The sequence below is a fragment of the Ambystoma mexicanum genome, chromosome 3q (genome assembly GCF_040938575.1).
Source record: "Ambystoma mexicanum isolate Mex_15411 chromosome 3q, UKY_AmexF1_1, whole genome shotgun sequence".
NCBI lineage: Eukaryota > Metazoa > Chordata > Amphibia > Caudata > Ambystomatidae > Ambystoma > Ambystoma mexicanum.
In genome coordinates this window covers 1257178486-1257195997 of record NC_090926.1, presented here as the reverse complement: position 1 = coordinate 1257195997, position 17512 = coordinate 1257178486, and the positions used below count along the sequence as shown (strand labels likewise).

At 44.6% G+C, this 17512-nt stretch overlaps 1 pseudogene; it reads left to right on the top strand.

The window, feature by feature from the left end:
- LOC138448101 (E3 ubiquitin-protein ligase TRIM39-like) overlaps nt 1-17512 on the top strand; it is a 153263-nt pseudogene that overhangs the window by 109752 nt on the left and 25999 nt on the right.

Sequence of the window (17512 nt, the reverse complement as noted above, 5' to 3'; positions counted from 1 at the left end):
TATCATATAGCACTCTTTGACAAGCATTGGCAATGCCAACAGTTTGGGCTTTTGTGTAGGCATGGGAAAGGCTCTTGCCAGGCACTGTTGTAGTGATATTAACTGCCCATTGATGGTAGCAGGTGCAAAATGGTGCGAGTACCTGGGCATTTTATAGCAGTGCCTGACAAATACCTAATACTTATACACCAGCCAAAACTGTTGGCTTTACCAATGCTTGTTTTTAATAGGACTATGCATAGTGCTCATAAATGGAGTAGCTGAAGGTACACCTGCTTAATACACTACACCATAGTGGGTTTAGAGCTCCAATTAAGTCTTTAACTCTGAGAATACTGCTTTGGAAAAGCACTGGCATGCACTTCGAGTGCAAAGTTTGATGGTAAGGCTTCATTAAAGCGAGCTCGAAGAGTTCCTGTGAGGAGGTGTTTTGGGTGGAGAGGGGCGGGAACTCTGTGGTCTTATATGCTGAAGCAAACTATCTAAACCACTCCAATTTCCTTGCCAGCCAGTCCTGGATTGTGCATGGTTTTGTCTTCTACTTGTCAGTCTATACTGTCTTGTGGTTGTCAGGGTCTTAATCACTAGTTTTGATCAGCTGCTCTGAACAGGAGCTTCTATTTCTCACAGAATAACATGGGCTTCCTTGAAATGTCCTCTGCACATTTTGCCTGAAAATGCATATAACATCCACAGGAGTACTGCTTATGTCTTCTACTTGTCAGTCTATACTGTCTTGTGGTTGTCAGGGTCTTAATCACTAGTTTTGATCAGCTGCTCTGAACAGGAGCTTCTATTTCTCACAGAATAACATGGGCTTCCTTGAAATGTCCTCTGCACATTTTGCCTGAAAATGCATATAACATCCACAGGAGTACTGCTTATGTCTTCTACTTGTCAGTCTATACTGTCTTGTGGTTGTCAGGGTCTTAATCACTAGTTTTGATCAGCTGCTCTGAACAGGAGCTTCTATTTCTCACAGAATAACATGGGCTTCCTTGAAATGTCCTCTGCACAGTTTGCCTGAAAATGCCTATAACATCCACAGGAGTACTGCTTTCCCACAACTTTCTATCATTCCATCTAAAAAATATGCCATGTTGGTGCTGGTCTTCCCTTGTGGCTGGGTCCAAACTGTTATTCAAATGGCGATTTCTCCTCTGTGACAGTTACAGTGAGCTAAAACATTGGGTGTAAGTAGGAACCGTCCCCTGGCATGGGTCATTTAGATTTGTTAGTTCTGATTAGAAGGGCTCCCACAATTCTGTAAATGTTTAGAAAATAGCTTTACTCTTTTCTGTATATTAACAACAAAATGCAAAAGGCAGAATGTACTGAGATACAGAGCAAACTCATAAAAGAGGTTATCTGGATGTTCAAACTTCACAACATAACATTCAAGTGCACATAGAGAAATTATAAACGTAAGTCCCTATATGCAGGGTTGAATTCCCTTCCCCTGGATCTGTTCAGAATATTTCCCACTGAAAGTCAAAAGTAAACAAGTTCTTTCATTAGCCAAGTTCCACGCAAAGTATAGCACAGCGTTCTGTTCCTTCCACAGGTTCTTCACTTGTCAATGCAATAGTCTTATTGTCTAATAGGTTTTCTCACTCTTCAAGACAATGTTCAAAGTGTCCATGAACTGCTTTTTGATAAGTTTTGTCAGGATGATTTCACAATAGTTCCACAAAGCACACCATTTGATGTATTCTATCGACGGGCCACAGCCTCCTACCACACTGCGGTACTTCAACTTTTCCTGGTCCACTCTCCTGCCAGGACAAAATTCCTACAACTTCTACCAGTACCTTGTGGTGAGGCTTGCTCTAAACGTTCCACATTTTAATCCTCACTGGGTAAAGTTACATCTATAACTGTTTCATGCAGTGACAATATATTTCACACTAGTTCACTTGCCCTCAGCAATGCAAATTATATTTCTCTCTCCCTTGACAACTATCGCAAGGAGGGATTCTGTTCTGCCAACTTTTTCTTTTGCTTGCCTTGTTTTGGTTTAGGCAATACTTGTTACAATCTCCTTCTAATAGTACATCACCTTCATCTCGCTTGAATATTCCCTTTTGGCTTTCTGGTCACCTTTTAAGTATTGTTCCCTATTGGCTTGGACAATGGTGGTTGCAAAATATTGCCCCATCTTGGCTTGGACAATTGTGATTACAATGGTTCTCTTCACTCTCTCTTTAAAGCGAGAATTGCGCCCAATTTGCCTTAATTCATTAACTCTGTATTCAAAATCATTATGCTGTATCAGCGGTCTGGTTAGGAGCACCCCGCGGCCACCGAGGCAAGGCCAACTCAGCGGTCTGCTTGCGCATCTCCTCTGGACCCACTGTCTGTATTCCCGCCTTCAACAGAGAAACCCATGCTTTTAAGAGCTCCGTTCAGGTTTCCTTCTCTCACAACTTACGCAGTTACAGCTGCTCTCCCTCCAAGCACGCTCCGGTGAATGGCACACACCGGAGCAGTATGCAGAGTGGGGAAGAGCGCCTCACCCCCCCTACCCCCAGGTAGTCAGTTTGTTTATCGCTTCCTGCTGCGCACTGTCTGTACTTTGCAGGACTCTCGACTTCTGCCATAGCTACTCCACGGCATCACGCTTTCGCATTGGCTGCAACCTCGTCTCCTACACTGCATTCAAACAGCTACTTCTGCTGCCTCTCACCACCTGCTTCTCCTTCTTTTTCTCTCCTTGATTTACTGCACCCAAAGGGGCTTTAAACATTTGAAAGTCCTGCTCAGATGTGGCTCATCAGAACCACTAGATTGCATACTGAGGTTCTGCAACTCTGAGTCCCTTCTCCTCGCCCCAGTACTTAATACATCATTGGACTTGAAGTCCCTGATGTTCTTAGTTGGTTTAATTCCAAGATGTTCAAGGACAGTAGTAGGGTATGATCACTAGGGAAGTTATTTATGGTATTCTCTCATTCTGCCTTCCTGAACTTCGCTCCCCCCCTCCCCATGTGATCCTCCTACATAATGCCGCTCCCAGGGTCAGGATCAGATAGCGGCTGCCTATCCCTGGCAAATGAGGGTTCCAGGCCAGGGTTTCTGGGATGATCACCTCTGATTCATCACAATACCCAACCTTACCAGCTACTGCATGGCTTCCTATGTGTCTTAAGCAGATAAATGCATTTCAACCAAAGTACCAAATGGAAATAAATATGTGCAGGTTTGTTTGGGATGGTAAGTAAAACCTGTGAAACTCAATAGGCATGAATTCACATAGGATCAAGCTTAATATCTTGCCTGGGTTTGAAAACTGGTAAATAATGGCGTAAGCAATACAGTACGAGACAAATGTCCGCACATAACCGAAGAGGATTTGTGAATTAAAGTAAGTACCTTAAATTTGACTGATAACCAGTGGAATCTCCTGAGAATATCTAAGATATGTCAACGCCTAGGATATGTGGGGGTGTTGGTCACATTTCTGGCCATTGTGATGAATCCCGATATGTTGTTACTTTTACCCCGAGGGGGAGCCCCTTCCCATGAGGCCAGGGAGGTGAAGCTGCTAACTGAGAGTCCCCCTGGGAACGAGCTACAGGAACCCTTGATATCATGAACCAAGCCAACAGGCGAGACATCCCAAGACCATCCGGGCACCAACCTATTACCAGACAGCAGGGACGGAATTGGACCTCCCTCCCAAACCCAACCAGGATGGATGAGATTTAATCCTGATCCGCCAAACGTGGTAACCAGCAAACCAACTATTGTAGCCTTGATACGGACCCGGATGGGTCGAAACACGTTTCGGCTGACCACTCGCAACGTTAATTAAATAATACAAACCCTACTGAAAAACCATAATCTGTATTCTTTCGAGCGCAAGGCGTCAAAGGAGGATGAGGACTGATTGGAGCCACTAAACGAGGTGGGGAAGGCTTGGCTGGAAAGCGACTACAATACCCAGTTTCCCTGGGAAGCAGTTTTCAATGTGCGCACTGTGCAACTTGCATTAAAACCGCTGTCCGCCTGTGCCAGGTGCGGTTATTTTGATGAAGATTACAGCACGGGAGGGCACTGCGAGGTGATGCGCATGGAGCGGGAAAGAGAGACCCGGGCCAAGCGGCAGTGACGTCATTCAGTTGCAGGGGATTCCACAAGACTGCACATTGTCCAGGCAGCCTCACTGGGCTCACCAGCCCTCAGTTAAGTGCTTTGGTCCTAAAGTTCCATTACTTGTTTCTCCATGTGGCTGGCATTATCAACTACGCTGCATGCGCCCAGGAAATTTGAACTTGCAAAATACTGTGTGCATGGAAGCACAGGTCTGTTGTGTATCGAGGTGAACACCGTGTAAGGATAACACAGTATCTGGCCCACAGGGGATATGAACGTTGTGGCTGCAGTGTGAATGGAAACACGGGCTTCCTCTGCCTAGGCGTGTGAGCAGAAAGCGATATCTGCAAGCAAGGAGGATATTGACCACTGCTCGCTTCATGTATATGTTCTTTATTGCACATAAATCATTGTGCCTGCTAGGCCATGAATTGTGTGCATCATCTTGGGGCATGAACCCTGCTTGTTTGTCTCATGTGTTCTTTGTGTTTATGTTGTTGCTTCTCATTGCTCAATGTTATGCTTGCTAGAATGTTTTTGGAGGGAAGGTTGCTAGGCGATGCCAGGTGGACAGGATTGCTAAAACTAGGAGTTGGCAGGTGCGGGAACGAATATCAAGTGTACCAGTGTTATTTCCTTTTCCTAAACTCCTCCTAGCCATCCATCTTGCTACCCTAAACCCTCTTTTTGGTGTTCCTAACTTCCCCCTACCTATCCGTGTGGAAAAAGGGGCTACAAATCGGCTCAGGACAGTGCTCCTGTTCGGGATGGGCCAGAAACTACGTTTCCCACGTGCCTTGAAAGTCAGAGCCTGTGTGAGCGCAGGCTCATTCGCTCTATTTAAGACCCTCCCGGGCCAGAGAAGGTGTGGAGTCGTTCGTGGAAGATGGGAAGGACCTGGGCCAGGCTGTGAGGTGGATTGCTCCCCGGGAAGGCTCTGTTGCCCACAAGGGCACAGAGCAAATCACAGCAGTTAGTCCGTCCAACGGTGGATACGCTTCGCCTGGGGAGGTGCCGGAGAGCTCCCCTATCTCCCAGGCTTCAGTTAAGTGCTACGGGGAGTGTGTGTGTGATATTTGCGTAAATACAGCCATAACTTGAGTGCAAGTCGCACTGTGCATTCATTCTCTGCACGCTGATAAGAGCAGTAACATGTGTCAAGGAGTACTGCACGTTTATTTTCCCCTTGCAGAAGGGAGTCTCATGAACACATGCTGGGCAAACTGCGGGAAGCAGAATCCTAGCGCTCTGAACAGTAGAACGTTGGGGGGGGGGCATGTTTGCATAAGGAGTGGAGAGACGCGTATGTGTTTGTGGCTGCTTGCTCTTGTCCCTTTCATGTTTGTGGCAAGCCGCTTCTGTTCAATGCATTCTAGGAGTAAACCTTCTCCCAATACAGGACAGGAGGGGTTGGAGCTATTTCAATGGGAATACCACGCTGCTGCAAGCCGTGTGCTTTTGTTCATTTAATGTTGTAGATACTGCACTTATCTATGGGCCATCAATAACTCATTATGTGCTTATGCTTGTTGCTGACAGGGTATGAACAAGTAAGGAATACATGAATTATGAAGCAATATCCTATTCAAGAAGGTTGTTGGCTAGTGTCAGGAGATAAGAGGTGTTGCACAGGTTTAAGACAAGTGTGTGTTAACAGGTTGTTTCTTTCCCTGTGTTCCCTATGTCTATCCATTTCAAGTACTCTAAACCTCTTTCCGGTGACTCTAACACCTCCTACCTATCCACAACCTCTCACTAACCCTTCCCCCCCTTGGCTGCCTTGCGGTACCTGTATAAGCTAAAATCAGGGTTCCGTGCCAACCAAGGTGGGAGAGGTCAACTGCATTTGGCTTCTGTGGCTAGGAAGGAGTTGTGCAACACTATCCACAACCTCTCCCTAATCCCTCCTCCCCCCACTAGCTGCCACGTGGTCACCTGTAAGTTCTAACAACAGGAATCCGTGCCAACCACGTGGGAAAGTCAAACTAATTCGGGAGTGGGTGTTGATACCCTTCCCTGTATGTTTTGACACAAGTTATCCAGGCTCAACTACCCATCAGAGAACATACAAGGTTGGGGCAACACCTACCCCTTGTCACGTTGCTGCAGACATATAACTCCCTCATATACAGTACACAAGAATCATCCCATTACTGTGCAAGTTGATTCGGCATCTAGTGCCCAACCTCTCTCATGCCCTTCAATATGGTGTTAGAGTGGGATCTGACCTGTTTGACACAAACTGGAAAACACTCAAATTCACAAGCCTAAGTGACTGAGCAGGATATGATCTGATATGGCATTTATAATGCACCTATACACAAGTGTTTATATTGCTACTAAAGATTCTATTGGGTTTGACCTCTCCAGCAATCGCGATCAAACTATAGAGCCTGGAGAGTGACAGCTAATACCCACTGAGCTAGTATTGGCTCTCCCACATCCAGTTGGTCTCCAAGTCAGGACTCGCTTGAAACGGTGGCCTGGATGTAATGGCCGGAGTCGGGGACCTAGAATATAGAGGAGATATTTAGATCTCCCTCCAGAATAACTGCAAACATGCTTGCTTGTCATGTCAAGGCTGAGGAGAAGATTGCTCAAGTAGTTTTAGAGAATGCTCTATTCCCCAAACATCCAGAAGTACATGAGGAAGATACAACAGGGAGAGGGACCCAAGTGTTTTGGGGAGGCTGACCAAGACCCAGAACCAAACCTACACATATAAAAGCCTGACCTGGAGGAGGGCGAACCTGAGATAATTCCTGATTTAGCATTCACACAATACAATGATCCTATTTGGCTGAAGGTTTCCTCCAAGCCATCTCTGAGGAGGAAGGCATAAAGAACGATGGTCCATTTCCTTTCTTTAAACAAGGCTTACTACATAAAGGGGATAGCACTAATGATGAAACCCTCGCTCCCAAATAGTACTCCCTAGAAGTCATTGTAGGGTTGTTTTAACGAGGGAGCAGCAAAGACCTAAGGACAGGTTGGGAGATTTTACTAGGCGGGAGTGGGCGCTTATGTCAACACTTGATCACAATGTGCTCTTTGTGTGAAACTTTCACCTCACATGACCCTCCACCAGCACCTTTACAAACCCCAGCCAATCATAGACCTCCCCCTTTTAACAGTAGGGATGGATATTGTGGGACCGTTGGAACCATCAAGACTATGGAAGTATATTCCCGTTATACTAAACCATGCGTTTCCCTTACGCCTTTCTCATGCAAAACAACGCGTAGCAACAAATTTTAAAACACTGTATCCCCTTTTTGTCACGGGTGGGTTTCGCAAAGGAAATACTAACTGTAGAAGGGTAAACCCAAAACCCGGCACGAAAAAACAATAACTCCAAAGATGGAGTGAATGCACTTTACAGGTGTCCAGTCAATTGGTCGAAAAAAACTGGTCGACTGCAATTTGGTCGACGCAATTTGGTCGAAAACCAAATGGTCGAATTTTTTTTTTTATTTATATATTTATTTTTCGGGTTTTCGTTTTGTAAAAAAAGGGTTTTTTAGAGAAAAAAAGGGGGTTGGGGGGCGGACCCCCCCAAAAAAATAAAAAAAGGGTTAAAATAAAAAAATAAAAAAATTCGACCATTTGGTTTTCGACCAAATTGGTTCGACCATTTGTCTGGTCGACCAATTTTTTTCGACCAAATGTCTGGCAACCCACTTTACAGAAAAGCGAGTTTTTTTTAATGCTAACGGCCAGCAGGAGTTAGTCGACATCATGAAGCTGACAACTAACAATTCCTTCCAGTGCTCAACAAAGTTACAGCTTTTATACATAATTCAACAATGTACACAATTACACATATTTGGGTACAAAGGTATCCCACAAACCCCATACAAGGAAATCTAATCCCCCCTGTGTTCTCTTATCCCATTGGACACATTTATTAAACACAATCCCCTTTCCACATAGCCTCATTCTAATCGGTCATGACTTCATAAAATATAATTGGTTTATTAACTCAAAACAATTCAAAAATGTACTCGCCCCATTTGTCAGAGAAACTTTAACCCAGTACATGATGTGTATAGACTCAATACGATTTCCTAAATTAGAGAGAGAAGATGCTGACCATTCCTTGATCGAGCAATAACCCCCTTATTGCCCCAGACAGGCAGGCGTCCCAAATTTCTCCTTCATTGTTTAATGTCACCTCATTGCGACTTCCATCTTAAATCATATGGCCTCTAGAACATTGTCCTGCTTATCTTCCTGAGATTCCAGAGGGAACCGTAAAACACTGGTCAAGCTCTGCACTTATCGCCCACTCTGTGTATTTATTGACTAACCCCAATTCAATCCTCGCAACCTAACCGGACTCTCCCAGTCATTCAACAGGGCTTTGTTTTTCTCAAGAAGATTGTCCCTTGTACATAAATAGCCAACTGGCTATAAAATCCCAACCTGATAATTAGTTTCAATCGCGCCTCTAATGAACATTTGCTTGCTAACGCCATCTGCCCAATGCGGTTTACTTCCTCACCCACTTCTTGACTCGGTCATCTAAACTCCCAGAGTTAAAGAAAGTTATCCTTTGCCAACCAAAGATTCCGCAGCCTACACAGGCCCTAACTACGTAAGGACTGCAATCTTCAAAGTTCTCATGTGTATGCGGTAAAACTCATAACACCATAATATTCGAACAGTATCGCCAACCTAAATCATGTCGAGTCCCCACATGTTCACTACATGGGATTACTCCATCCCCTTCCAATTGCTTTCTCTATTGTCAGAACCCTTTTTCTCACAAGCACATAACCATCCAAGTGTAGGCACTATGAAGTTACAAAGTTGTATTCCACACGATAAAATTGTGCTCACAGTGTCACCTATTATGTTGCTACATGATGCGATCTAAAATGTTTCCAAAAACTAAACACACAGTAACACTTATATCAATTACTCTAACTATACCGAAAATATGTGGATTGCAACATTGTGTTTAAACAAGCCACTCATAGACCAATACAACTTCCGTAGCATAAACCTCTTTTCCCTGTTGTGGCATTGTACGTGCATCCCAACATAACCGACCAGTGAACAACCTTGATAAGTAAAATCATGGCAGAAGTAAAGCAAATCCTTCAGATCATAACTTTAAGGACCTCCATGTACTATCCTCGGATGGCCTGGTTGAGGGATTTAATAAGAGACTTATAAGCATTCTTAAAATGTGAGTAGAAAGCTGATTGATGGAATTGGGACATGATGATCCCTTGTACACTATTCGCGATCAGAAAGGCTCCCCATGCCTCCCTGGGATTTTCATCGTTTGAACGTCTTTATGGATGCGATCCCAGGGATGTGTTAGACATGTTAAGGGCGACCATGGAAGAAAAGGAGGCAGCTTTCTTATCACTGTCTCAAACCACACAGTGGATTAAAGAGCATATGGCTGTGGTAAGAGATATAGTCCATTCTCAACTGGCTAAGACCCAAGAACAACAAAAAGCCCAATATGATAAAAAAAAAAGCCATCACCCGATCTGATCTATTGGACAGAAGTTCCTGGTACCACTCCCCATTTCTGAACATGCTGTCTCACTGGCTTGCCCCTTACGAAGTGTTAGAGGAAACTGGGCACTGTAACCATCGCATCTCCCAACCCGATGAAGACTTAAGACCCAGATATACTGCATTAACCAGTTAAAGGAGTGCAAAATGGATCCAGTAGTCTTCCTGGCCAGTCTAATGTCAGAGGAGTTCTTCCTGCTCCCACCTGTGGCTCAAAACCTCGGGGTCATCTTCAACTCCACACTCTCCTTCTCTCCTCACATCCGATGTCTCTAAGAAGTCCCACTACCACCTGCACCTCCTCAGAGGTATTCTTCCTTTCCTCTCTTTCCCCCAGAAGCTCACTGTCTCCAGAGCTCTGGTTCTCTCTAGGCTGGACTATTTTAACAGCCTTTTTCTAAATCTGCCTGCTTCTTCTCTCTGCCCTTTGCAACTTATCCAGAACAGGACTGCGAGACTTGTCCTTGGCCTCAAGCCCAGGGATCGTATCTCTCCAGGACTGAAATCTCTGCACTGGCTCCCAGTGGCCGTGAGGATTAAGTTCAAAACCCTCTGCATCGTTCACAAGGCCTTCTGGGACTTGGGGCCTCAATATCTTCAACTCTCTCTTCCTAAATATCTTCCTTATCAAGCTCTTCGCTCATCCGCCTCCAACTCCCTCAGGGTCAGTCGCTTCTCCAAGCAACGAGTTGGTGGTAGATCTGCCTTCGGCTGGTGCCTCCCTCTGGAACAGCCTCCCTGCCTCCCTTAAACTTGAGGAGAACCATCTCCGGTCCCGGAAGCACCTCAAAAAATGTTCTCTTTGCTTCTGCCTTTTCTCCTCCTCTCCTGACCTAGCTGTAACCGGAACTGCACTGGCTACCTGGACACTCTTTGATCTCAGGCCCAGGTCCCTCCCCCACCAGCGTCACACACCTGCACTGCCCACCTGGCAACCCCCGCACTTGGGGACTGTTTCTGTATCCCTACAGCCCCCCTACCAACCCTTGACACCTGATGCCCGCACTTACCCATGCACTTACCCATATGCTGGCCGTTATTTATTTACTTATTATCATCTTTCCTATGTACAGCACTGTCCCTGCCCCCTTCTCACGCACTTGCGAGATCTGAATGACACCACACCTGTCGGATCGTTGTCCGTCCTCCCTTTGTTCCCCTCTCTTGCCTCGTCGCGCCTTGAAACACTTGTGAATAGGCGCGTTATAAATGCCATACCATCTCATAACTTAGTACCACCAGACCTTTCACCATCTCAACAACAAGACGTCTAAGACCTCTTGGACCAGTTCACAGATGGTTTTAGCTGTGAGCCTGGGAGAGTGAAGGAAATTTGCCAGCATAAATACACTACCATGGGATAGTCATTCATTTAAAACCATATTGGATCCTCAAAGTCCGAATAGAAATAGTCCTCCAAGAGATGGATAAAATGCTGACCGCAGATATAAATGAAACATCACAAAGTCTGTGGTGGTCCTCGCCCAATAGTCCTGGTGGCAAAAACCAATAATTTGTGGGAATTTTGCATAGACTTTAGGAAACTCGATGCTGTGTCCCAGGTCGACAAATACCCGATGCCATGGATCGACAACCTTATTGAGCAACTGGGCTCGGCCATCTATCGCTCCACGATTGATCTTACTAAGGGCTATTGGCAGGTGCCATAAAACCCAGAGGACAAGGAAAAGACTGCATTCGCCACCCCCAGAAGACTATTTCTTTTTTACGGTTCTTCCGTGTGGGCTCCATGGTGCTCTCGCCACTTTCCAGACATTAATGGACCATATTTTACGTCCGTATTCGAACATTTGTGGCGCTTATCTGGACAATACTGTAATCCATAGCAAAACCTGGGAAGAACATATGTTTCATCTGTATGAAGTTACACAAGCCCTGAGACGAGCCGACCTAACTGCCGACCCTAAGAAATGCCCCTTGGCCCAATCAGCACGACGATACTTATGGCTTTCTTTCTGGGAAATGGGTTTGTGCAACCGCAGTTTGAAAACTTCTGGGCTTTTCCAGAAACACCAGTCCCCAAGACTAAAAGGGATCTGAGGGCTTTCCTAGGACTTGCTGGCTACTACAGATTTTATATCTAGGGTAAAAGTAACTTCTGGTGGCATTAAAAATATTAGTACAACACTGCTAATCAAAAGGGTTTGGTTGCTAATCCAGAACATTTTAATTAGCAAACGTTGTTAATTTTTTAAAATGAATACATGCCTTGTTATGTGATGCTTCTTAAGCAAACTAGCCTTCTTTGTCTGAAAGCAATTGTCCTCTGCTGCAATGTGCTTTTTCTGAAAGGAAAGAAGAGTTCCCAACTATTCCACCATTTCCTATCGTTTAATCGATGTTGAAGACTAGATAAAAATGGCACTAGCTTGGGGTGACATTGACAGTGTGGCATCCAACTGGATGTCTAGTAATGTGGTGTATAATGGAATTGGCTTTGGATGTGTGGTGACATAGAGCGAGGAGTCTGACCAAGATGTTTGAATTTTGGGTTCTTAACTTTCATTTTAACGAAAAAATGAAAATCAAACCCATCTATCCCTTTTCACCTAGAGGTGATTTCCCTACCTCAACCAAAGTAAAACTCGGCCATTCAGGAAGTACATTTATGTCTGAAGAATATATCCTGTCCAAGTCAAAGCTCCTATTCTATCACTACCACTTAAACACAAATCACTAAGCTAACGGGAAGAGTTATTTTCTGGAACCAGGAGAATGAGTACCTTCTCCTGTGCAGTAGCCTTTCAAATTTCGGTTTTCGCAAAGTTCCAAAAAGTACTTCAGCACTGGGAAAATTACTCCCTTCTCCTAGTTCACTCCCAGTTGTTAGTCTTTTCTCCTTATAATAACTCCTTTTAAGGTCCTCTTTTCCATGGGTAGTATCCCGCTTCTCTGTCAGTGGAAGCTGACTCTTGGGGTGATTTGGTGTTCACAAGGAAACCTCTACGGGCGTGTCATGATGCCTGCCCCGGGAACCAGACCAGGCCCAGAAACCCCAGAAGCAGGCATCATGCCATTTGGAGCAAGCCCAAAAACCCCAGCTAGGGGCTGTTTGGGTGCAGTCCTGGCGCCTATGGCGCCAGGCTCATAAGAATAGAGTCAGTCCATGGCTCATAGTAGAAAACCTACCTGATGCAGACCATGCTGCAAACTTACCTGATGCCGACCATGCTGCAAGAAGCCACAAGCCAAATGAGGCTTAGGAGGGACTATTTTACCTAAGGGACTACTTTTTACTCAGGTGGGGCTGTGGAAGAATACTTACCTGGGACTACTTCCAAAGCTTTTTAAACCACGCCCGGACAGCAGCACACGCTTCGCGTTATTCTGCATCCAGCAGCGTGACGCTCACCGTGCCTGCAGCAGCTTCCAGTCTTCAGCCACGCCCGCCTCGAGTCCGGAGCTCCTGGAAACAAGAAGAAAGAAGGAGGAAAGGTCAGAACAGGAGTTTTACCTTTAATCCTTACCTGAATCCTGATCCATCACGCCACGGAGCTGGAGAAGAAGTCTTTCAAAATACCTTACTTCGCATCCTGCAGCGCCGCGCTGTACTCACCTGCCTTGCAGCACTTTAGCATTCCATCATGCTCTTCTCAATCTCGCGGCCGCTCTCAAACACCTAAGGAGACAAAAACAGCAAGGTGAGCCAAGGGGATACTCTAAGACTGTACAAGCTACCCCCCAAGACTTACCTGATTTACCACAGGGGGTACTTACCTCATTTCGGGTCGGCGCAGCCTCCGCTGCATCTCCGCCGTACCCTGGCCCCTATGGGGAAACAACAGAACAGCAAGGCGCAATAAGGGGAAACTGGTTTACCGCTGGAGGCATCAATCCCCAAGACCTCATACCACATCAGCGCCTGAATGGGGGAAAAGCCACATGTTATACATTGCCACCATTTTATCGAACTGAGCCGGATAATATAAACCCTTACCTGCATCTTACCGGTTGCCGCGTGGAACTCTTCATAAAGGCAATTCAGCAACCTAAAAGGAATTGGACAGAGTGAAGGTCAGACGTTTTTTGAACTCTTACGAACTACCGACTTACGGCGTCTCGCCGGCATTCTTTGAGTCAATACCGTTCTGGAACTCCCCAATTCCTCCATGCCAGTGAAGAAACTGGTCATCTACGCGCCCCTGAGCTCGAAGCAGGATGGAGAGCTCATCTTTCCAAACCATCAGGTGAGAGCATAGAGTGTACCCAAAAGTGGCCTGTGGGAAGAACTACGGGAGAGGGGAAGGTGGGGTTCGGGCTCGAACTCCACAGGTGGTTAATTCCCTTTCTCCATTACAGAAGGATATTCCTACGAGTCAAACAAACGAAGCTGGTTGGGCTAGTCCGGTCCATCATCTCGGCACTACGCGTCGCACTGGTGGAAACAACAGCTGGCCAGTTCAGATCGACGCCCCCGTGGGAGCCAGGTGAGCGTAACAGACGTCAGCCTTTGCCGTTTCAACAAGGGTTACCTCAAAGCCCCCACAGACGACTTCCAAAGGAGGCCGATTTCTGCGTATAGTGCTTTATTTCTTCACTTACACACTATCTTCTAATTTGCCCCACTAGGGCTAGGAAGACACTCCCGAGCTTTCTTTGACTCTTTAAAAACAGTCTTAGTCCAACTTCCCGGACTGTGACAAGGAAAAGGCTCCCTAAGTGAGTATCGATCTACTTCATCCTTAGATTTGTCATTAACTCTCTACGTTCTCCACAAAGGTTCTGTATTCTGTTCACTTGCACACTGTCCTTCAGTTTTTCCCCACTGGGACGATGGAGACACTCCCCAAACTCCCCTTGCCTCTTCAACAGCACTGCCCCCACCAGGATGAGGAAGAGGCTCCCCCTTGACTCTTCACTGCCACAGTGTAAGGCAAAACCCTTTTGTATCAATACAAATTTATCCAAGGAGACATAAATTGTGATGCATGAGATATGAGAAAAATAAACATTTATTAAACTACCAGGGCAGGGAAACATCTAACATACATTCAAATTCAAGTCGAAAAAATGGCTGGTTATATTGCAATTCCAGAAAGAAAAAGACAGCAAATGTTTCGAAAATTAATTAGATACTATATAGGCGCTTCCATGCATTTTACAACTTCATTGGTCCATTCTAACCAGGTGATAAAGGTGACGTGCTTGCTAATTAGCTCATGTGCAATGAAATCATTTTCATTCTCACTCGTTTCGATGGGACAGTGATTATTGAAACCTGTATCAGTCAGAATTGGTTTACAATTGGCTGCTCTAGGAGGAGTAGATGTGGAGGGTGTAACTACAGAAATCTCAACCAATTTATGTGAGAGTTGACAGTGTGACACATAAAATATAACATTTTAAATCTCTTCCCATTTACCTCAGCAGTTGGCACCATTGTACTGTTCCCATCATTACAAACTGCTTACCACGAGATCATTTTGTAACTCCATTTTTGGAAAAAATACTTTCATTCCCTTACTGTTTGTCATGATTTCATCTGTCCTCTCTCTGACCTTATGCGCTGGGGGCCTAGCTACTTGCAAACTTCATTCTTTCACAATGGCACACATGTGTATGTGTTCGTGCAGTGTACATTATCCTAAGATTGTCTTTATTCACAATTACATTCATGCGGCGTGACTTGGGTGTGAGCTAATGTACTTATAATTGTTTCCAAATTGCCTCTATTGTATGGGAAATGGTGCTTGTGTAAGGTGTAGTTTCATGGGTCTTTGCATTTGTGCAGTGAGTTATGTGCAATGTTCTGCATTGTTCACTAATGTCTAATTAGGGCTACTTTGTGGATAACAGTGTTTTGCATAACGTTTCTTTGACAAGGAGAGCGCTGCATGTGCAATTTTCCCTACAGGGGGCAGTGTTGTGCAGTGACTAATCTATCTCTACAACCATGCTTCTCCATATCTTGCTGCTCAACTCCTGCCAACATGTGACCATTAAGTTACGTTTGGTTGTTCTGACTAGGGACATAAATTGTTATAACTCCCTGAAACATGGCTTTGGGAACCCGGCAGACCTGATGTGTTTTGACCAATCCGTGTACAGTGTCTTGTCCTTAAACTCTGAGGTCTGGTATCTTTTCCGTTGCTCTTGTATGACTTCACTACCATAGACTTATCTGTGGGAAAGCAAAACAGAAAAACTGAGGTGTGCCAGGTTAAATAGTGCTTGAGTAATTGAATATTACAAAATCAAATCGATTGAACCTCGAAGGGTTGGCTGCAGCACCCTGAGGGAAAAGCGGGCACCTCAAACCCACTTAACAAGACAAATGGAACAATGGGTATTCCCCCATTATGGATGCGCTGCCAGCAAAACAATTATGAAATAGAGAAGCCCTCTTGCACACTTCCTGTGCGATAATTGATCTGGTTAACACAATAATGAAAGTTTTATAAGTTTAATCTTCATCACATCCAATGTGTGTTGTGGCGTGATAGAGTGATATGCCAACACGTGTTTCGACCTCTCTCGGTCTTTCTCAAGGCAAAACTCTGTACAGCAAATGAAATATACAATTTTGTAATGCATACAAATCCCCATTAGTAATCCAGGACATGAAATACAGTGAGCACAACAAACAAGGGTAATGGCAAGTGCATATATACATTACCAGCAGGATGGATGTAGCAACATTGTCACAGGCAGCATATAAAGAAAAAATTCATGAAAAAAGAATACAAAATAAAAGAACATATCATTGTTTATATGTATATGATTGGAGTAACATGCGACAATATTCTAAACTAACATCAATACGCAGTTAATACAATTGATGTGCTACCCAGTGCTTGTCCACAAGAAGTGTAAATGTTGTGCATGTGGATCTCCATGCACCATAATAACAATGTGTATATCTTCTGAATTTAAATTCGTGCATGTCATCGCCAGGTGCCAAAAAGCCACCAAAACAGCACACATCACCGAACCCATTGGGTCAAAGCTAGAATTAGGTCAAAGATACCCCATGCAATGTTAAAATAAGAAACCAGTTAAAATTGGTAAACACCAGAAAATCCCATTCCCACACCCTGTAAGGGTAACACGATGCCAAACTCGAATTTAAACGAAATTACCATAGATTGATTGGGTAGTGTTAAATGTCTTGGGTTTATTATCACGCTTGAAAAATCTAGAGAAACAAATCATGCATAAGTCAAAGTTGTGAAACCGCTTGAAATCAGTAAAAATATTTCAAAGGGTGAACCATTACCTTCCTTACCAAAGTTTGAATTATGTCAATGCGAGCAATCTAATTCAGTAAAAACGTCCCGCCTGAAATGGCATGTCTGTTAGAGTAAACCACAACATCTGTTAATATAAAACAGTTCTCGAGGGGCCGATTCTTGTTTCATCATAAACACTGAGAATTAAAAGTGTACAAGCCCCTTACCGTCATTAATCTCTCGTCTACATTGAATCCTGTTATGCTGTGTATATCTAAACGCGGTGCGATCGGCATACCCGTTTAATGAGAAAACGAAAGAATTTAGAAAAAAGCACCCTCCGAACACGTGATGGATAATCACGTGTGCGGCGCCGTGCGCGAATAACACATCCGACGCAAAAGAAGTCGCGATCACATGGAGATTGATCACGTGTGCAAACACGGATCACCTGCAACATTAACACAAAGACTAGAAGGATAACATCGTGGAAAACCTCGATGAGATGCATGAAATAAAAAAGAGAATTATATATACCAATCCACGCCGTTTTATAAAATGAAATGAGTATAAATGCAGATCGCCAAAAACAGTAACCAATTGGGAATACAAAATAATAATAATATTGTATAGATTAAATTAGCCCATGGGTCAAGCGATAGTGCCTGGCCGGTCCAAATAACTCCTGCAAT